This window comes from Meriones unguiculatus, chromosome X, assembly GCF_030254825.1.
Source record: "Meriones unguiculatus strain TT.TT164.6M chromosome X, Bangor_MerUng_6.1, whole genome shotgun sequence".
Lineage (NCBI taxonomy): Eukaryota > Metazoa > Chordata > Mammalia > Rodentia > Muridae > Meriones > Meriones unguiculatus.
Window position 1 is genome coordinate 90551262 of NC_083369.1, and position 22593 is coordinate 90573854.

General features: G+C 37.7%; 1 protein-coding gene across 5 annotated transcripts in view; it reads right to left on the reverse strand.

Moving 5' to 3' along the window:
• Prrg1 (proline rich and Gla domain 1) overlaps positions 1-22593 on the reverse strand; it is a 123100-nt gene that overhangs the window by 69520 nt on the left and 30987 nt on the right. For 3 of the 5 annotated variants that reach the window (XM_060374521.1, XM_060374518.1, XM_060374519.1), the window contains exon 2: positions 16515-16609. The exons of the other annotated variants lie outside the window; for them this stretch is intronic. The gene's annotated coding sequence lies outside the window, so the exon portion shown is untranslated. The remainder of the gene's footprint in view (positions 1-16514; positions 16610-22593) is intronic. 5 annotated transcript variants of the gene reach the window in all.

A 22593-nucleotide genomic window follows, 5' to 3' on the forward strand; every position in this document is an offset into this window, starting at 1 on the left:
TTCACTGCTTTTGGCAGGATTACTACAAATTAGAAATTACTGCTGGTGGGAACGTAAACTTGCACAACCACTCAGGAAAGCAATCTGGTGCTTTCTCAGACAACTAGGAATAGCACTTCCTCAAGATCCAGCTATACTACTCCTAGGCATATATCCAAAAGATTCTCAAGTACACAATAAGGACATTTGCTCAACCATGTTTGTAGCAGCCTTATTTGTAATAGCCAGAAGCTGGAAACAGCCCAGATGCCCCTCAGTGGAGGAATGGATGCACAAATTGTTGTATATCTATGGATATATCAATATTCCAATATCAATGGAATATTACTCAGCAAAAAAAAAAAAAAAAAAAAAGGAAATCATGAAATTTGCAGGTAAATGGTGGGATCTGGAAAAGATCATCCTGAGTGAGCTATCCCAGAAGCAGAAAGATGGACACGGTATATACTCACTCATATAGACATATAATATAGGATAAACCTATGCTAAAATCTGTACACCAAAAGAAACTAATCAAGAGGGAGGACTCTGGCTAAAATGCTCAATTCCTATCCAGAAAGGCAAAGAGGATGGACATCAGAAGAAGGAGAAAAGAGAGAACAAATCAGGAGCCTGACACAGAGGACCTCTGAAAATCTCTGCCCTGCAGACTATCAATGTAGATACTGAGACTTATGGGCAACCTTTGGGCAGAGTGCAGGGAATCTTAGGAAAGAAGTGGGAAATAGTAAGATCTGGAGAGGACAGGAACTCCATAAGGAGAGCAACAGAACCAAAAAAAATCTGAGCACAGGGGTCTTTCCTGAGACTGCTATTCCAACCAAGGACTATGCATGGAGATAACCTAAGACCCCTGCACAGATGTAGCCCATGGTAGTTCAGTATCCAAGTGGGTTCCATTGTAATAGGAACAGAGACTGTCTCTGACATGAATAGATTGGCCTGCTCTTTAATTACCTCCCCCTTAGGGGGAAGCAGCATTACCAGGCCACAGAAGAAGACAATGCAGCCACTCCTGATGAGACCTAATTGACTAGGATCAGAAGGAAGGAAAAGAAGTCCTCCCCTATCAGTGGACTTGGGGAGGGGCATGCAGGCAGAGGGTGGAGGAAGGGAGGGATTGGGATGGGAGGAGAGAGGGAACCACGGAGGGGGGGGATACAAAGTGAGTAAAGTGTAATTAATAAAGAAAAAAAAAAAGAAATTACAACGTAACAGAATTGTCATGTTCCAGATAGTACTTTAGGTAAGTTACTATATATATATATATATATATATATATATATATATATATATATATATACATATATACATATATACATATATATATGTATGTATATCTTCAGACCAACTTTATGCCAATATCTGGATGTACTATTATTTTTTGATTTAATATTATTTTAATCTGCCAAATATCAAACATCATTCTATAATACTAATTAGTTTGAATACCAATTAAATACTTAGTTCATAGTAGTATCAGGCAAATAGTTAGGCTCTTTTATCATCTATTAAGTTAGGTAAGATGTCTTTAATTTGGTAACATAATCATACAGCTTATCTCATATTTTCACTAATATATATAGAGAGAGATAGATAGAGAACTGTTATATATTTCTGCTTACTTTTCAACCTCTGAATTTTTATTGTAGTTAAACTTTGTTTAGAGAGCACATAGTTATGATGTATATTTTTAATAGAGATATGCATATGCATAAAGTAATGACTACAGGAAAGCATGTCCTTTTAAATAATGACAGGGCCACATTTGCCATAGGTATTCTGGGTTGGTGGTGGGTAGGAAACTAAGAGGAAATGATACAGTTCTAATCAAGTTCCTATCTAGTCTCCAGCCACCCAGGTGGCTTCCACAACCCTGTGATGACCAAGAGAGAGATCAGCTGGGAGGGCCAAGAAGGAGCCTAAGTTGCCTCCTGCAAGTTTGTCAAACCAAGGGTTTCTTCTCCTGCCAAAGAAGCGCTAGAAAATATTCTGCAAACACTTAATTGAAAGTGATAAGCTCAGAATTGATCATTTTAGCTACTCACTGTATGATATTAAGCAAGGAATTAGATGTCACAGGATAGTCAATATAATCTTACACCATAGTATATTACTCAGAATAAGTCATCAGACAAAAACAGTGGAAAGAAAAGGGGGAAAGGATAGCAAAAGGCAAACAGGCTGGGGTGGCTAACAAGAACTGTAATGAAAATTTTGGTTTCTTTAAAAACTCAGTTATGCTATGTAAAAATGTTTTTGCTTTAATCCCAAGTGTGGAGTTTCAGTTTGGGGCTTTAGTTTGTCCACAGCTGGTAACTGTCTTATGCAGAGCATGGTCACTGACAGCTGGTAACAGCCTGCCTCATGTGGCAGGGAGAGGGGCATGGTCTAGGGCTCTGAGGATATAAATGAGAGCCCAGAAAGAGAAAATGTGGCATGCTGTGTTGTGGTGGCGTGTAGTGAGTGGCAGTATAGAGAGACCAGAGACAGATGGTGTGGCAGCTCAGAGACAGGCAGAGAGAAACATTTCAACTCAGTGGCTTAGAGGAGACTGCTTGTTGCATTTGCTGTTGAAGGAGATTGGTATAACCCCCAAAAGAACCCATGGACCCTAAACAGCTGGAAGAAGTAAAGGGGTCTGTGACCCCTATTCCTACTAAATTTCTCTCTCTTACCTAGGGTTGGGGGTTGGAAGGGAGGCTTTAAGGGACCCCACTAAAACAGAGTTTAAAAACAAGGACTACAAAAAAACAAAAACAAAAGCAAAAACAAAAACACAAACTTAAAGAGCTAGCCACAGAAAATGACTCTGAAAGTAGAGCAAAAAAGAAAAGAAGCCAAGTTTAACTTTTTTTTTTTTTTTTTTTTTTTTTTTTTTGCTTTTCGAGACAGGGTTTCTGCTTTGGCTGTCCTGGAATCACTTTGTAGTCCAGGCTGGCCTTGATCTCACTGTGATATGCCTGCCTCAGTCTCTGCCTCCCATAGTTCTGGGGTTATAAGGTGGGCCTCATCATGCCCAGCTCTGTCTTCCTTTTTCAGCAAGCCAGAGAAATATTCTTATCATGTAGTTTTTAAATATGAGTTCCTTAGGAGCTCTAAAAACATTTTTTGGTGTGTTTTGAGACAGGGATTCTGTGTGTAACACTGCCTGTCCTAGATTGGCTTTGTACACCAGGGTAGCCTCAACCACTGATTGCCTGCCTCTGCCTCCCTGAGTAGAAATATTTTTAATAAGGGGAAATTCCACCTCATCCCATTTTTTAACTGTAAATATTTTTAAGAATTAAAGTCATTCACAAGTTTCTTAGTTTTTGGTATAACCAGAAGATAGCAGGATACTGAATCAGGGGGGAATGTCATTGTCTGAGGGTCAGCAAGCATAACAATCCACAGAGAGGAAATAGTTTTATATGCTTCCATACAAAGCATGCTAAATAACAATTCAGAGGCTCAGTCGTGTCTATATTATTTTGAATTACTTCTCATCTCATGTTTTTAGTAGAACTATTAAAAAAAAAAACACAAACACTTGGTTCTTTCCCTGTCAGAACTGTCTGCCCTCTATTCTGGTCTGTTTTCCTAACAATTTTGATAATGCTCTGGAAGAAAGAAAATTTGAGGATATGAGGTATATGATATAAAACAGAATTAATGAAAGGAAAAGATTATGAGCACTTGACAGTTATGTGAGATCCTCTTAAGGAAAATTTGTGGACAAATTTGAAACTGGAACATCAGGGTAGTGATGGTTTAAAATAAACAGAAGGGCTAGAGCATTGGCTCAGCAGTTGAAGAGCATTTGTTGTTCTTCCAGAGAAGCTGGATATAACTTTCAATACTTAAATATGGGCTCCAGTCCAGGGAATCTGATGCCCTCTTCTGACTTTCACAGGCACTAGGCACTCAGGTGGCACTCTGCCCAAAGTTTGGTTATGAGTCTCAGCCTTGGCTTTGATACACTTTGATACATTTCCTTTAGATTTTCAAATTTTGTGGTGCATAGGCTTTTTAAGTAAGACCTAATGATTGGATTTCTTCAGTGTCTGTCATTTTGTCCCCCTTTTCATTTCTGATTTTGTTGATTTGGATAGTTTCTCTCTCTGCCTTTTAGTTAGTTTGTCTAAGGGTTTGTCTATCTTGTTGATTTTCTCAAAACAACAACAACAACAACAAACAAACAAACAAGAAAAGCTCTTGGTTTCATTGATTCTTTGAATAGTTTTATTTGATTCCAGTTTATTGATTTCAGCCCAGAGTTTGGTTATATCCAGATGTCTACTCTTCTTGGGGTATGTGCTTCTTCTTCTTTTTTTTTTTTTCCTAGGGCTTTCAGGTGAGCCATTCAGTTGCTTGTATGAAATGTTTCAAATTTCTTCTTGAAGGCACTTGGTGCTATGAGCTTTCCTCTTAGCACTGCTTTCATTGTGTCCCATAAGTTTGGGTATGTTGTGCTTCACTTCCTTTTTTTTCTGATGCTGCATCATTCAAATAATAAAGATTCAACTGTATCAGTAGTCTTTTAGAGGGGTTTGGGAGGAGATGAGAGGAGGGTGGAATTGGGAGGGAATGAGGGAGGGGAGTACAGCTGGGATACAAAGTGAATAAACTGTAATTAACATAAAAAATGAAAAAAAATAAAAAATATTCAACTGCTATTTGTTGCATGCATGTGCATTGTTTCAAGAAAATTTCATTTGGGCCATCTTATCAGGGCCCAAAACAACCCTATGAGTTAGAAACAATGATACCTATTGATAAATTTTGAAGAAATCAAATTCCTCCTGTTCATATAGCTAATAGGTGAGAAAGAACATTTCAGGCATAGGTTAATGTCTCAACAAATTTATATTTAATGAATTAATATTATAATTTGCAAGTCTGCACAGAGATACTTGTGATGGTCTGGATTTGAAAATGAACCACCAAGGTCATGTGATAAAGGCTTGGTTGCCAGCTAATGGCATTACTGAAAAGTAGAAAAAGCTTAAGGACATGAAGCCAAATGGCATGAAATAGGTCCTAGGAGGCATGTCAAAGGATGGTCCCTGTCCCCTCCATTTTTCTCTGCTTCCTGGCAGCCATAAGAGTGCAGCATTCTTCCACTACATCCACTGGCTTACCACAGGAAGAGAAACAATAGCACCAAGTGCCTATGGAGTGAAGCTTCTCAAACCAAAATGAATTCTTCCCCCTTTAAGCTTATTTTCTTAGGTATTTCATCACAGAAAAGGAAAGCTGACTGAAACTATACCAGTGTTACTAACATATACATCAAGATTTAGAACACATGTCTAGTCTCAACAGAAGATGTGCCCAGTCCTATTTGATATACCAAGGTGGATTGATATCCATGGGAGGTCTCCCTTTCTGTGAGAAGAAAGGGGTGGGTGCATGGGGGACAGAAGGAGAGGCAAGAGGGAGAGACTGGGAGGAGAGAAGGGAGGGTAACTTCTTATCCCGATGTAAAGTAAATAAATCAATTAATTAATGGGAAAGAAGATTTAGAATACATTTAAAGATCTTGACATAGGGTTTCTGACACCAAATCTGGTACTATTTCAATCAAATATTTAATCATTAGAAGCTATCAAATTTAAAGAATGAGATGTAGTTTATTTGGTAGAGTGCTTGACTAGCATGCACAAAGCTATGGCTTTGATTCCCAGGCCCCAGTAGTGCATACCTGTAATTCCAGAAATAGGCTGTGTAGGCAGGAGGATCATTCTTGGGTATCTAGCAAGTTGAAGGCCAGTCTGGAATACATGCGATCTGTCTCAAAAGCCAAAACCAAGTATTTACTTAATATAATATCATGTTTCAGTAACTTTCCTGAACATTAGCAAGCTAAAGGCTAATATGAAAGATGTGATCACTGCCAGAGTAAAGCTTGTGTCACGTGTGCGTTCATTATACATTTTAAGCTGTAAATAAAGGAACTTAACTAAGAAAAACTAAAAGTTCGATACAAATTTAGCATAGTAAATGAGAAAAGTATAAAGATGAAAATCAATGATACAAAGCTTTATAAATTGGCACAGCATTGAGATATCTGTTTGAACTGTGGTGAAAACCATTAAGCAATACCCTTGTGTTGTTAAACAATCTACTCCCTAAGAGCTTGTTGAACTCTTCTAAATTTCACTAACCTTTAGTTATTTCCTATGTGTTGTTTACTTCACCAGCTCCACTGGCATAAAAGCTTGAAATGCAGACATGTCATAAGTGAATATTATGTATTAATATTTACTTTTAAAATATCATAAACTATTACATAAGAATACTATACCACTATAGATACTTTTAATTTAATGTGTAGGAAATCACATATATACTTGCATGCATGTAATTCTTCATTAGGTAGAAACACCAAAATCATATCAAATACTGCTGAACTTTGAGATACCTTGTCAAATTTATGGCACAGTGCTAGCCAGTTAAACAAAGAGCACTTTCTGTCTTGTTTTCCAGTTTTCCTCAGCTTAGGTACAGCAATAGACAGTCAAATCTGCACAGTCATCTTTTCAAGTTAATAAATATCTGTCTACTCAGATATAAATTGTGTATCTGTTAACATGCCTAGGTCCCTAGGGGTGAAGCAGTATACAATACAGACAAAAAAAATCTCTGATTTCATGAAAGTTACAACCTAAAAAGGAAAAGAACAAAATGATTTCTGTGCCATTTTATTTAAAAAATTAAAATATGTATCTTAAATAATGAGCAATAGTGGTAGATACTAAAAGGAAAACAATTACGGAGGAAAGAACAAGAACCAGTAAAATAATAATTGTTTAAGATAAGCATTTTCATTGCTTTTATTACTGCTATTTGTATGTTAATTTGTCTGTTTGAGACAAGGTTTTACTATAAAGCCAAGGCTGATCTAGAACTCGTGATCCTCTTGCCTCAACCTTCCAAGTGATGGAATTATAGAAGTAAACCATCATGCAAGACTCACTGATCTTCTGATACTTGCTTTTTATTAGTTTCCTTAGACACAGCACTTAGTATATATATACCACATACCAGTGGTCAGTAGACTTTTTTTTAATAGCATATACAAGAGTAAATATTTACATTATACAGGTCTCTGTTGTGACTAATTCTTTTGTTACGGTATTAAAGCAGGCATAGAAGTGATTTTGTACGGGGCTATGGTTTAATGGTACCAGTAAGATGGTACATGGGTTAAGGCAATTGTCCCCAAGCCTGACAACCTGTGTTTGATCCCTAGAACCCACATGGTTTAAGAGAACCAATTCCTGCAAGGTTTTTCCTGACCTCTACATGTATGCTGCAGCATGTACCCTCCACCACCCTACCCTCACATACAGACAAATATACATGCAAAGAACATTAAAATTTGAATTTTGTAACAAACTATAGAAATGACCCCTGAAAGGGGACAGCAGCCTTACTAGGCCACTGAGGAAGACAATGCAGCCACTCCTGATGAGACCTGATAGGCTAGGATCAGAAGGAAGGGGAAGAGAACCTCCCCTTTCAGTGGACTGGGGGAGGGGCATGGTGGAGAAGGGGGAGGGAGGGTGGAATTGGGAGGGGAGAGAGAGGGAGCTACAGGAGGATACAAGGTGAACAAATTGTAATTAATAAAAAATAAAATTAAAAAAGAAAAAGTTTGAATTTTGTATAAATGTCGTGTGTCACACATTTTAAAATATTTTTCAATCATTTAAAATTCTTGGCTTCTAATTTATACAAAAATAGGCAGTAGGCTGTTTTTGCTAACCCCTGATTAATTCAGAAAATTCAGAAGTGACCTATTGAATTTTCATAAATAGATAAGCAAAAGACATATAAAGAAGCTTAGGATAAATATTACTGAGACATACAGATCTAGCACTGTTGGAGGATATTTGGTTCTGTACATAGAAATTTTATTTATTAGTAAAACATAAAAGTTTAAATGGATGTCAGATGCAGTTTGGTGTGTCCTGAAGAGAAGTAGCTTGGGTGTGCTTCTGAAAAGTCTCCACAGATAAGAATGCTAAAGAATGGAAAGTTCCTGCCTATTTCAAGGCAAGTTGTTTGGCAGAGGTCTTGTGGTCTTTGCTTTATGACTCCAGACAAAGTCAGCAAAGTCAGCCTTGAGCTGCCCCAGTAAAAAGGTGAAATGGTTCAGGTCTCTACTGACTTGGTTTGGAGCCTCTATCATGACAATGAAATGGTTCAGCCTGCCAAGGGTGTAGAAGAGGAGCTAAAGATTTCTTACATAGCAACTGGACCTTTGAGAGGTCTCTCTCGTTTTTGGGAGAACCCTCATGCAAGGAGCTCTAGGTAAGAGATAGGGCTTGGAATGGGGCATGGGAGGAGATAAGGGAGGGAGGATGGGGTCGGGAGGGAATGAGGAAGCGGGCTACAGCTGGGGTACAAAGTAAATTACCTGTAATTAATATAAAAAGTAAAATTAAAAATAAGACATAGGGATTTTCTCTCTGGCCTTGCAGGAACAACAGAGAAGCAGCTGGCAGGACACAGGTAAAACAGCATTCTAGGAAAGAAAGCTAAGGATCCCTCTTGGGTTTGGAGGGGCTCAAGAGAAAGGTAGACTAGCTCAGTCAAATGACACCGATAGAAAGAGATTTCGTTAGAAACACTAAAATGTCAAGTGTCTTGATCTTTGACTTTTCAGCCACAAAGACTGTAAGCAATATATCTCCAATGTTAATTTACCCAGTATCAGGCAATTAGTTATAGGATATTTTAATGGAAATATTCAATCCACATTTTAACATCTTGGTTTATAAGGTTTTGGATTTAAATTTTTTTAAATTTATTTATTCTTTTATTAATTACAGTTTATTCACTTTGTATCCCTGCTGTAGCCCCCTCCCTTGTTCCCTCCCATTCCCACCCTAGATCCCTCTTCTCATTCCATGCCCCTCCCCCAGTCCACTGATAAGGGAGGTCCTCTTCCCTTTCCCTCTGACCCTAGTCTATCAAGTCTCTTCAGGACTGCCTGAATTGTCCTCCTCTGTGATCTGGTAAGGCTGTTCCCCCCTCAGGGGGAGGTGATCAAAAAGCCAGTCACTAAGTTCTTATCAGAGACAGTCTCTGTTCCCATTACTACTTGGGAACCTACTTGGACACTGAGCTGCCATGGGCTACATCTGTGCAGGGGTTCTATGCTATATCCATGAATGGTCCTTGCTTAGAATATTAGTCTCAGAAAAGACCCTTGCGCTCAGATATTTTGGTTCAGTTGCTCTCTTTGTGGAGCTCCTGTCACCTCCAGGTTTTTCTATCTTCCCCTTCTTTCATAAGATTCCCTGCGCTCTGTCCAAAGTCTGGCTATGAGTCTCAGCATCTGCTTTGATATCCTGCTGGGTAGAGTCTTTTAGAGGCCCTCCATGGTAGGCTCCTGTCCTGTTCCCTGCTTTCTCCCCCTTCTAATGTCCATCCTCTTTGCCTTCCTGAATGAGGTCTTGGATTTTTTTTTTAAAGCATCTGATATCAGATATCTGTAAGCATGTGAAAAGACCCTAAAGCCTATCTCCCTAATACTCCTCTCTTTCCTTTCTGCACAGCTCAGAGTGGGATAGTAATGAAATAAGAATAAAAAGAATGAGGTCCTTTCTGGTAGGTTATTTAAATGTAAAGCCTTTCAAATTGTAGTATTGGTAGTATCAGGAGAAACTGAAAAGAAGACTTTAACATAAAAACCTATGAAAATAATAACAACAGATAACAAGGTAGCATACTGTTACCAGACGGCTAAATACTTTATTTGTGTAATCTTATGACTTAAACCTAGTATTATGTTTACTCCTGTTTTATAGATAAGAAATTAGGCATATAACGGTTAAGTGATTTTCTTAAGATCACAGTAGTATGTGAAAGGACAGAGTTCAACTTAACATAGCTCAATGATGTCAATGACACTATAAATCTGCTGGAGGAAATCTGTACATGAAACCAAAATTTAGATTGAGCCGTAAATAAATAAAATTATTCATCTTTTAGATATTCTCTCTATTAGAGATAAATATTGACATACATACAAAATCATGTACATATGTACAAATGTATATGAAGAGTGGAAAACATTTACTCACAGATAATAAGATCAGGCAAAGTGATACATGCCTTTAATCTGAACATCAATGAAGTTGAAGAAAGAGAACCATTTTAAGGACAGTCTTCGGTTACATTCGGAGTTTATGTCTCAGAAAACAATGAAAGGAGAAATTACAAAGGAACTAAAAAAGCTTTTTAAGACAGGCAGGGGAGTGTGACAGCTTATTCATTATCTTGATTGTCTAGTTTTAAACTTTGTCATTAGAAAAACAGGCTACATTGGTAACATAAACAATGGAAGCAACAGTGGAGCACACTATTTCCTCCTTAAGTAGATATGAATAAACACAGTCTGAGCACCAGTTCTGCATGGTAAGTGCCTTTATCCACTGATATCTCACCGGCCTTGTTTCATTGCTTTTTAAGACAGGGTCTAATGTAAGCTAGGGAGTCCTCATACTTGCTATGTAGCCAAAGTTGGCCGTGAACTCCTCATCATGCTATCTCAAACTCCCAAATTCTGGAATTACATACATGACAAATCAAGCCAGGCTGGACGACATACTTTTAAAATAAGCAAAAGGTCATGTTTTATAAACATACCCTATGGTACTGTAAAAACAAAGGCTTTCAGAGAAAGCCAATCTTTGGGCAGGGCACAGGGAAACTTGTGGACGAAGAGGTAGATAGAAAGACCTAGAGGGGACAAGAGCTCTACAAGGAGGGCAACAAAGTCTCCAAATCTGGGCCTAGGTAATCATGCAGAGACTTTTGCACCAATCAAGGACCGTGCGTGGAGGGAACTTAGACTCCCTGCTCAGATATAGCCTACAGGCAGCTCAGTCTCCGTGTGGGTTTCTGAGTAAGGGGAGCAGAGGCTGTCTCTGACATGAACTCAGTTGCCTGCTCTTTGATCATTTCCTCCTGGTGGTGAGGCCTTGCCAGGCCACAGAGGAATAGGATCCAGGAAATCCTCATGAGTCTTGATAAGCTAGGATCAGATGGCAGGGGAGGAAGACTCCCCCTTTAAGTGGACTAGGGGATGGGGAAAGAGGGTGGGCCTGGGAGGAGATGAAGGAGTGGGCTATAATCAGGATATAAAATGAATAAATCATAAAAAATAAAAATAAATTTAAAAAGAGAAAAAAATGGTGTTTAGTCCTGTTTTATAGTGCTGTGTAATTCAGGGCAGTTCAGTGCTCTTAGAGTAAAACACTAAATATTCCATAAACAGAAGTACATCATACCCGTATGTGTTATACATATCTCAAGGGTCAAAAATCCATCCTTTATAGATAGTATTGAATTAGCCAGTAGGATATATTAACCTTTCTTTAACCTCACAAGCCAACACGAGGCTTTACTTTCCTCCTCCTTTTTTCTTTTTTTATGAGTTACCAGAATATACACGTCATTAGCTGCTTATTTTTAGTTTACTTATTAAATTTTAATAAGTCTCTTTAGATAGCAGAACAACCAGTTAAAGAAAGTTAATATTATTGGAAAAGATAAATGCCTAATGGACACCACATGTAAGTGAAAAAGAAGAAATAATGTGACTTTGGTTTTAAAAATTGTAGGCACAGCACAGAACATAATTTTAGCCTGGAATATAAAATGCTGGTAGTTTTAAAATGTGATCTTTAAAGAGGTTCAGCTACTGTATTTTTAAAAATAATTTAGACCATATGTAACAAGAACTCAAGAAAAGTAAACCAGAATAAATTGCCACAATAAAATTAAAATAAATATCATGTTGTATGTCATAACAGACAATGAATAATTTGCAAATGGCATATAAAATGGATATGTCTTGATATGTCTTGGATATGTCTTTGATATGTCATGGAGTCCTTTCTAAGCTATGCATTACATCACTATCTAAGATATCATGTCACTGTAATGAAAGTACGCAAGAATAATACAGTAAAGCCATTGAGAGAACCAAAATTTAGTTGCCTGACATGTAAAATTAAAGCATTAACCTCAATTCCAAAGACTGGATATGGAACTGCCAAGATGGCTTAGCAGTTAAGACCATTTGTTGCTTCTGCAGGACCTGGATTCAGGCTCCCAATACCCATATTAGATGGTTCACAAGTATCTGTTATTCCAGTTACAAGGGATCTAATGCCATCTTCTGGCTTCTGTGGCTAACAGGCATGCACATGGTGCCCATACTTACATATGTGCAGTTACTCACACAGAGACATAAAATGAAAATCAATGTATCTTCAGAGAATGATCACTTTGAAGGAGGAAACTCTTGAATAAACAAGATTTATAGTTCCTTCAATAACTATTTCTGATGAGTTTAAAATCCAGCACACCCAGAAAACATATTTGACAGCTGGAGCTATAGCTCATTGTAGAGTGTTGGCCTAACATGGACAAGGCTCTAGGCTCAAACCCAACCACCTCAAAAATATTTAATAATGAAAATATTTTTCTTATCAAAGATCTACTTCCTAAACATCTTTTAAAAATATTTAAGAGAAATGTGTTCCAAATAATTAAACTATTATGCTTCACAAACAATAAGAATTATAACTCATAAAAGCACTAGAGAAGGTTTCTTCATAAAATCAAATTTAAAAGACTCTGAAGAAGTGTTATTTCCTTTTGCAAACTAATAACTAGCCCTGCAAAAGCAGTGACAGGAAATTTTTGATGGATTCCTTGAAGATTTGGATTCCTTGAAGATTTTATTGTTGTGGCACTAACCAAAAATACAAAGAAAATCTAAAACATGATGGACAGTGCTAGGTTTTAATTATCTGTTTTGGTTTTAAACTTTTCAATCTAAAAAGTTCTAGTTCAGTTCAATCTGAACTAGAAAGCTATGAATCATCATAGAAAAAGCAGAAAGTAAAAGAAAATTCTATCATCTAGAAAATAAGCTTAACCATATTTAACTAAAAATCGCCATTTCCTAAAGGAAAATGTAATCTCATGAAGTCCTATTTTGTTTAATGCTGTCAGGAATCACATTATCTTTTTGATGTTATAGACTCATATTTATCACTATACTTGAATCATGCTAATATATTTTAAGAAGGTGAGCTATATGATATTCTATTTTGTAATCTACTTTTTAGAACAATTCATTCTAAGAACTTTCCTATAAAATTAAAATTTCACCAGCGTGATTGTTAATGGCTATATTATATTCATGTACAATAACTTAACCATGTCCTAAATGTTTTACTATTTGAAACTAAAGTTTGGTAAATCTAATCATTTAAAACTGGCAGTCCTTACCAGCACTGGCAACTCTTCAGAGATCTGGGTTCAATTTGCAGCACCCATATGATGGTCAAAACTATCACTCTAGTTCCAGGGCATCTGCCACTCTTCTAGTCTCCTTGGACACCAGGTACACATGTGGTACACAGACATACGTGCAGGCTAAACACTTATACTCATAAAATGATTGTACAATGTTACATAGAACCCCCCTCCAAAAAATACAAACAAATAAAGAAATATAATATAACAGACTTGGTGGTGTATGCTCTAATCCCAGAACTTGTGAGGCAGAGCCAGGCATATCTCTATGAGTTCCATGCTAGTTTGGTCTATATAATTTCAAGCCAGCCAGAAACGAGACCTAATTGAAACTACATAATGAGACAAGGTAGTAGTAGTAGCAGCACCAGGACTACCACCACCACCACCACCAGCAGCAGTACTAACAGTGTATCCATATTTTAAAAAAAGCAATTTTAATTTTTACTTCTGATTACTTCCTAAGGACAAACAAATGACACCATCAGATGTGGAAATCTGTAGATTCAGCTACCTTATCCTTTTTATCCTTTGAAGCAAGTGTATATATATATATATATATATGTGTGTGTGTGTGTGTGTGTGTGTGTGTGTGTGTGTGTGTGTTCCAGGGGACCTGGAACTAGATCTAGATTTAGATAGATAGACAGACAGATGGATATCTGGAAATATATATATATATATATATTAAAATGAAACAGATGGCTATTATAGTAGTAAATTAAGTTAACCAATTTACAGATAAATGCCTACCTGAAACAATCTACAAAAATAAAGTTATCCAATGGGAAATGGACCTAGTATGACAGTGGCAGAGTTAGACCATAGACTGTAAGTGTGATATAACCGAAATCAGTGAGGAAATTCCTACTAGATCAGTATGTTCTGTTCCTCAGTCAGCTGTGAAATAGTTGTAGGATACTGTTTCCTCTCTCGTTAAAGGTTTCCTGATGAAATGTACAGAGACTCAGGAAAGCTTGAAAAGACTCAAGATGTAATCTGTATGCATTTACAAGTGTTGTAGGGGTATTATATGCACATTATTAGTTGTTGCTATAACTCTCAAAATAGTGTGTCTATAGACCCAATTATATTTTTGATCTCATCTAATTTGGTGCCACACACTATCACCAAATTTAAAAAAATACTGTACATCCATTCAACATATTAAACTTAGTATTTCATTACAAAATGCACTTTATCCATCTGATTTTCAAATAAATTAGAGATGATATAGGTGAATGATATCATAAAAGAAGATAATGTGAAGTTTATAAATACAAGCATTTGAGGAAAACATGACACAAAAATTAAGACAGTAAAATACAAAATATTCAATTTTGTATATAAAAATTGACTGACAGGGTCTCCACAAGGAGAGCAACAGAACAATAAAATTTGAACACAGGGAACTTCCCAGAGACTCATACTCCAACCAAGGACTATTCATGGAGATAATCCAGAACCCCTGCACAGATGTAACCCAGGGCAGTTCAGAGTCCAATTGGGTTACATAGTAATGTGAAGAGGGACTGCCTCTGACATAATCTGATTGGCCTGCTCTTTGATCACCTCCCTCTGGGGGGGAGCAGCCTTACCAGGCCATAGTAGAGGACAATGCAGCCACTTTTGATGTGAACTGACAGACTAAGATCAGAAAGAAGGAGAGGAGGACCTCCCCTATTAGTGGACTTGGGGAGTGGCATGCAAGCAGAGGGAGGAGGGAGGGTGGGATTGGGAGGGGAGGAGGGAGGGGCTTATGGGGGGGATGCAGAATGAATAAAGTGTAATTGATGAAAAATTTAAAAAAAAAAGAAAATTAAACAAAAAAAAAAACTGACTGAAAGGTTCTGTAATACTGATAAAAGAGACACAACCCCTAGTAGCCAGTGCCAAAAAATATGAGTTATATGAGCCAAGATATTACTAACATAAAGAGAAAATCATTGCCCAGAAGCTTCATCACTTATCATTTGAAACTAGGGAAAAAGCTTACTTGGCTATCTTCAAAAGAAAAGCAATGAAAATGTCTTCAATATTCATATAAGCAGAATAACATATTTTATAATAAACATTTTGTATCTCTAAATAGGCCAACAACAATACAGTACAGAATCATAATATAAACAATCTTTATATATTTAGAAATTAGCCCACACAAATATCTGCCTAAAACTGCTAGACAAACAACAGAAAATGCAACCATTGAATGACCATGAAAAAAGGCAACACTCTGAACCTACCCCATCCAGACCAATGGTCATTCCATTAAAAAAAAAAAAAAAAAAACAAACCTGAAAGATCTGACTCACTTTGTTGGCTTTTCTCCAAAGAGGAAAGCCACCAGTCCTGAAAGAAATGCTGATAAGGAAGCACATGAGCCAAGAGACTTTAGAATGCCATTCCATTCTAAATTATTAAGGGCAAAGATTATAGTTCATTTGGGGGAAGCTTGGGATCCCTAATAATTACTACTTATCAGCAGATTGAGGAAAGCTTACCATGTTGATTCCCTCAATCTGTACTGTTCTGGAAGCTGGCAATCAAACTAAATCTGGATATCTGTTATCATAAAGTCACAGATAAAAAGAAACCTTCACAGCTCGTGTTGGAGTTCCATCTGGAAATGATGTACCAAAGTTTTGGTATTTTTTTTTCTTAGTTTGTGTTACTTTGTTACTCTATTTTCAGAAGAGTGAAGATATTTCTGTTAATCCTTTTTTTTTCTTTCTCTCTCAGATACACACTTTTCTATTCATTGGAGTTGAGGTAAGGAATAAGTGTAAAGCAGATTTGAAATTTTCTTTTTGCTGTCTTAGCTCTGCATTAAGACCATTATACCATTTCACTTCATCTGTGTATTAAGATCTCTATAAAACCAGATATGCTTTAAATCCAATGCTTTAGTCCAAGCACTCCAGAAACACAGGCACATAGATGTATGAGCTCAAAGCCTGCCAAAGCTACATAGTGAGATCCTGTCTCAAAACAAACAAAAACAAAAAACAAACAACAAAAATTCTGTAAAGCCAACAGAGCAGAGCACACTAATAATCCCAGCTCTCAACAAGTGTATAACCCTTTATTTTCTAGGCACTTGAGTTCATAAACTTATTTGGCTCAGGTTTTTTATATAATTCTGAATTAGAAAATAAAATTGGGTAAAGGAAAATGGATTTACTTACAATTCGGCGAAGGGTGAGTGTCTAACTTCTAATTTAATCCCCACTGTGTCTATGGTTATTTTACAATTTATAGAAATCCGTATATGAGGCAAAGGCTAGAACAAAGCAGAAAAAGAAAATTTATTCAATATGTCCACATTGGGAAGAGGGAAAAAGTGATCCAGCAAACAAACCCTTCCACTACCACCAAATCCATTTTAGAGGGCCTGAAGTAAGATTAAAGTTTAAATAGAAGGTAAAGGACACACAAATCTAAGCAGTCCCACTTCAGTGGTCCCACTTACCACTCAATTGACTTTTCATTGAATGGGTTTCAGTCTAATCCTCTAAGGTGGTCTGACAAGTTCTGAAAACTGAAACTCTCTAGGAAGAAAAGTTCTCACTCTGGCTAGGGTCTTTTCAGTCTCAGTATGAGATTATTGGTAAAACTAACAATTCCTTTGAGGTTCACTGCTTCAATTCTGCTAGGCCCATTACAATTCTCCACTTAACACCTCACTTTTGAGGTGGAATATGTACATGTCTAAAGCAAATATAATAAGCAGAATGCAAGTAGGGACCAAGATTAGAACACAGTCCAAGGTAGCAATATATTAAGCATGTTTCATAACTACTTGGGTTTTAGTTACTTTAAGAAGGGCCTGTCACAAGCAATACCTCTTGTTGCTTTGAAACAAGATCTCATGAAGCCTAGGCTAGCCTCAAACATGATCCTCTTGTTTCTATTGCTCAAGTGCTAGATTATAGGCAAGAGCTGCCATGCCTGTTGTGACATCTACAAATTTAACTGTGGCATAGGCTAAACTACCTGTGGTGGTTTGAATTAGAATGACTTCTACAGTCTCATATATTTGAATGCTTGGTCCTTAGTCAGCAGAACTGGTTGAGAATGATTAGAAGGTGTGGCCTTGTTAGAGGAGGCGTGTTCCTAGGAGTGGGCTTTCGGGTTTCAAAAGCCTACACCAGGCTCGTTCTTATTCTTTCTATGCCTCTTGCTTGTGGATTAGAATGGAGCATTCAACTACTGCTCCAGCACCAAGCTTGCCAGACTCATCCCTGTGATGGTTATGGATTTACCTTTTGAATCTGTAAGCAAGACCACAATTAGTTTTCTCTTATATGTTTCCTTGGCCATAGTTTCGTTTCATAGCAATAGAAAAACAGCAAAGAAACACCCTTTCGGGAGGGTGATGGGAGACCTGGTTACCATTTTGAAGAAAATGGGGATTTAAGGATTCTCCATTTCAAAATATAAGGTTTTTTGTAAAGTAGAGGAGTCCTATCCATTCAGTTCTTGGTAAACCTCCTTGTTCACAGGTGGGAAGTAGCAACCTTTTTGTATTTTCTTTGGAAACTAGCTTCAAGCTGTAAACCTCTTTGTTCACAGGTGGGAAGTAGCAACCTTTTTGTATTTTCTTTGGAAACTAGCTTCAAGCTGTAAACTTTTGAATTCCTGTTTTACACACCAGTTTTATACATGAACATGGGTATCTGATAGGTTAAGGGAGGATCAAGTGTCTTTCTTTAGAATATCTCCTGTCCCGGCAGAGCTTCTGCATAGCATCAGAGTTCTGTGAGCCTGGAATAAGTAATTTTACTATTTCACAAATAAGAAAACCAGGTCTGTAATCCCAGTACTCAGGGAAGCAGAGGCAGGCAGATCTCTGTGAGTTCGAGGTCAGCCTGGTTTACAAAGTGAGTCCAGGGCAGCCAAGGTTACACAGAGAAATCCTGTCTTAAAAAAAATAAGGAAAACAATATATACTCATTTATAAGTGGATATGAGACATATATGATAAACATACCAAAATTTGTACACCTAAAGAAGCTAAACAAGGAGGACCCTGAGTAAGATGATCAATCCTCACTCAGAAAGACAAATGGATGGACATTGGAAGAAGGAGGAAACAGGAAACAGGACAGGAGCCTACCACAGAGGGCCTCTGAAAGACTCTACCCGGCAGTGTATCAAAGCAGATGCTGAGACTCATAACCAAACTTTGGGCAGAGTGCAGGGAATCTTAGGAAAGAAGGGGGAGATAGTGAGACCTGGAGAGGACAGGAGCTCCACAAGGAGAGCAAAAGAACCAACATATCTGGAAACGTGGGGTCCACGTCTTTTCTGAGGCTGATACTCCAACCAAGGGCCATTCATGGATATAACCTAGAACCCCTGCTCAGATATAGCCCATGGCAGCTCAGTATCCAAGGGGGTACTCTAGTAAGGGAAACAGGGACTATCTCTGACATGAACTCAGTGGTTGGCTCTTTGATCACTTCTCCCTGAGGGGGGAATCAGCCTTGCCAGGTCACAGAGGAGGACAATGCAGCCAGTCCTGATGAGACCTGATAAGCTAGCATTAGATGGAAGGGGAGAAGGACCTCCCCTATCAGTGGAGTTGGAGAGGGTCATGGAAGGAGAAGAGGGAAAGTGGGATTGGGAAGCAATGAGGGAGGAGGCTACAGCTGGGATAAAAAGTGAATAAACTTAAAAAATAAAAATTTAATAAAATAAAATTAGAAAACAAACAAACAACAAAAAACAAAGCAAGTCTTGGATTGATGATGAAGCCACTATGTGATTAAAACTACTACTGTGCCCCAGGCCAGATTCAAATTCAAATGCTATCCTTATTGTAACATTACTCTAACAATGAATAAACAATCAGTTTTTACCTGATTAAATTCTACAGTAGATGGTGATATTTAAAAGGCCATTTTTGCAAAGCTGAACCACAGGTCTTAAGCCAAGTATTTCGGAGATGGAGCTCAAGAGAATTTTGCTCTTCCAAGACTGTTATAGTGAGAATATAAATGAATCACTCTTGCCCTCTATAAATGCTGAATAACTTCCCACTTCAAAGACTTTGCTCATACTATGTGCCATTATTTAAGTGTCAGTCCAATTTTCAAAACTCAATTGTGAAAATAATTAAATGCAGTACAATTGTCTTCCTCCTTAGACAAGCATGCTGATTAGCCAGAACATCTCTGTCCACTCAGTTTCAATAGGACTCAAATACACTCATTCTTATTAGCTGGGTTCTTAACTGTACATAGTACTTCCCTCAGATCATAAACTACTTGAGAGACAAGGATGTGGCATGACCTCTGCTGTACTGTTATTCAGCAACCAGCTGGCATAGAAAATACTTAGGTGGTTACAGCTAAGACACCAAGTCTCTTTAGCAGGCTAAATAAACCAGTTGTCTGTCTCACTACTTTTCTTTAACTATAAATTCCTTTCTATTCTCTTGACAAACTATTACTTTTACCATCAACAAGAAACAGTGAAGTGTGGACAATAATCACATAGTAGATTTTGTTCTTTTTTGTTTTTATTTTATTTATTTTTTCTACGTTCCTGTAAAATAATTCATCTCCTTAAAACATTTTCATACATGTGTATCATTGTATTTTGATTTCCCATTTTACTTTACTTTTATTTTCTGACTTTATACCTAACACAAAGCCACAATTGTTAACACTCGACTAAATATAGATTTTGTTTTGTTTTTTCTCGAGACTAGGTTTCTCTATGTAGCCTTGGCTATTCTGTGTACACCAGCCTGGTCATGAACTCATAGAGATCCTTGTGCCTCTGCCTCACAAGTGCTGGGATTAAAGGTGTGCACAACCACCTCCCTGAATATAGATTCTTTTATGATATGTCTAAAGAATATTTTCTGTTCACTACCTGACTTACACCCTTAAAGGCCAAAAACCTGAATATGCATATATTTTATTAGCTGCTTTATAACCCCCTACATGTAGTTATATATATAATCTGTTCATTGTTAATGTTTGTTCATTTAGGATGGTTCCATTTCATTCTAAACAAGAGAAAAGCACACTCCTCTTTTTTTTGTACATACCTCTTATTATTTTCTAATAATAAATTTCTTGTGTGAATCATTATTTGGTTACTTACCATCCAGAAGGATGTGATGGATTTCATTTTACCACTAGTATAACAGGTGTATTAGATTATAGAATGACTGCCTCAAATTGGAAGTAAGGAGAGTAGTGGCAGCAGAAGAAAGTAAATCAAATTAGGGAAAATAAGAGTTTAGAAAACATATTTAGAATAAAATATTAAGTGCAGACTTTTTTTATTTTTTACTATACTGGCCTTTCTACTTGGAGAACCTTGATCATTTCTATTTAAAAGAAATAACTTTTTTTTTCACGCGTGGTAGAATATACCTGTCATCCTAGCATTTGGGACATGAAGCTGGAAGACAGCTTCAAGTTCAAGATGAGTGTAGGCTACACAGTTAGTACCAGACAAGTGGGGGCTATAAAGCTAACCCATGTCTCAAAAAAAAAAAAAAAAAACAACTTTCTTAAAACACTGCCTACTTAACATATTTGTGAGTGAGTATTAGAATTTCGTTTTTCAACACTGACCAAGGAGACTTTACGCAATTTCACTAAGTACTTTTTAGAAAGATTAAAAACAGCTGCTTAGAGGATGTTTTTTGCCACCAAGTCAGCCCCACATACTAGAAATAAAGTTATAAAAGTTAAAAAAAAACTATTAACAGGAACCAGTTGCTAGAAGTAACTCAAAGGGTGTTTTAACAGCAGAAAACTGATTGGGACAAGAACTTTTGCATAAACTGAAAACCACCATCACCTTCTCTGATGATGAAACTCAGTTAGACTTACAAATACTCAGAAAAATGTTGGTGTCTCACTCTCTGTCAGAAGAAATTAACACCCCAGGACTGGCCCAATTCCAAGATCTTGTAATTGTTCAACTAACCAGTTAAGCTAGTTCCGTCAAGATTAAAAAAACACTAAATGATCCTGGAAACAAAAGGGAAAATTGCAGCTCATATTGCCTGGCTTAGAAGAGACAGGTATCCTGGTGCCCTGCTGGTCATCTTGGAATATGTCTCTGCTGCCTGTGAAGAAACCTGGGACCTCTGATTCTCATGAGTCTGATTCTTTCACAGAAACAGGTTACACACTGCCTTAGACCTGAAAGATGTGTTCTTCAGCATCCCACTGGCAGAAGTAAGTCATCTCATCTTTGCTTTTTTTTAAAAAGTTTTTTGTATTTACAATTTATTCATTTTATATCCTTATTATAGCCCCCTCCCTCATCTCCTCCTGGGACCACCCTCCCTCTCTCTTCAATGGACTCTTCCCTAGTCCACTGAAAGGGGGCGTTCTCCCCTGTCATCTGACCCTAGCTTATCAGGTGTCATCAGGACTGTTTGGATCCTCTTCCTCTGTGGCACGGAAAGGACTCATCAACAGGGAGAAGTGATCAAATAGTAGGCAACTGAGTTCATGATAAAGACATCCCCTCCTTCCCTTACTTGGGAACCCACATGGAGACTGAGCTGCTGCCTATAGGTGCATTAGTTTCTGCAGAGCCTCCTGGGCTTAGAATTTTTAGATTTGTTGGTCTCCATGTGGAGCTTCTGTATCCTCCAGGTCCTTCTATCTCCCACCCCTTCATCCATAAGACTCCCTGTGCTCTGCCCAAAGTTTGGCTGTGAGTCTCAGCATCTGCTGGGTAGAGCCTTTCAGAGGACATCTATGGTAGGCTCCTGTCTTGTTCCCCCTCTTTCACTGCATAAGGTGTCTATCTTATTTGCCATTTTGAATGAGATTTAAGCATCATCTTTGCTTTTAAATAGACAAACACAATGGGAAGTTACAGAGGGCAACATACCTGAACCAGATTTCCCCAGGATTTAAAGACACTAAATGTGGACTTCCTGCTTTTCCACCAGAGGTTTCCTGGGAGATAGATTATAAAAGGGCCACTGGGGTACTTCTGCAACACTTACAGACCTTGGGCTACAAAATGTTGGCCAAGAAAGCCCAACTTTACAGAAGAATACCTATTTTGGCTGGCAGCTGAAGAGAGGCAAAAGGAGCCTGTCTTAGAGTGTGATTGCTCTTACCTTTCACATCCCAACTCCAAAGACCAAGAAACGGGTTTGAAAGTTTTAGATTTGACAAACAAGTGCAGCAGATACTGTTGCATCTGAATACCAAAAGTTGTAAAAATAGCACGGTCTCTATACACCAACACAAAGCACAATGTGGCTGGGGGCAA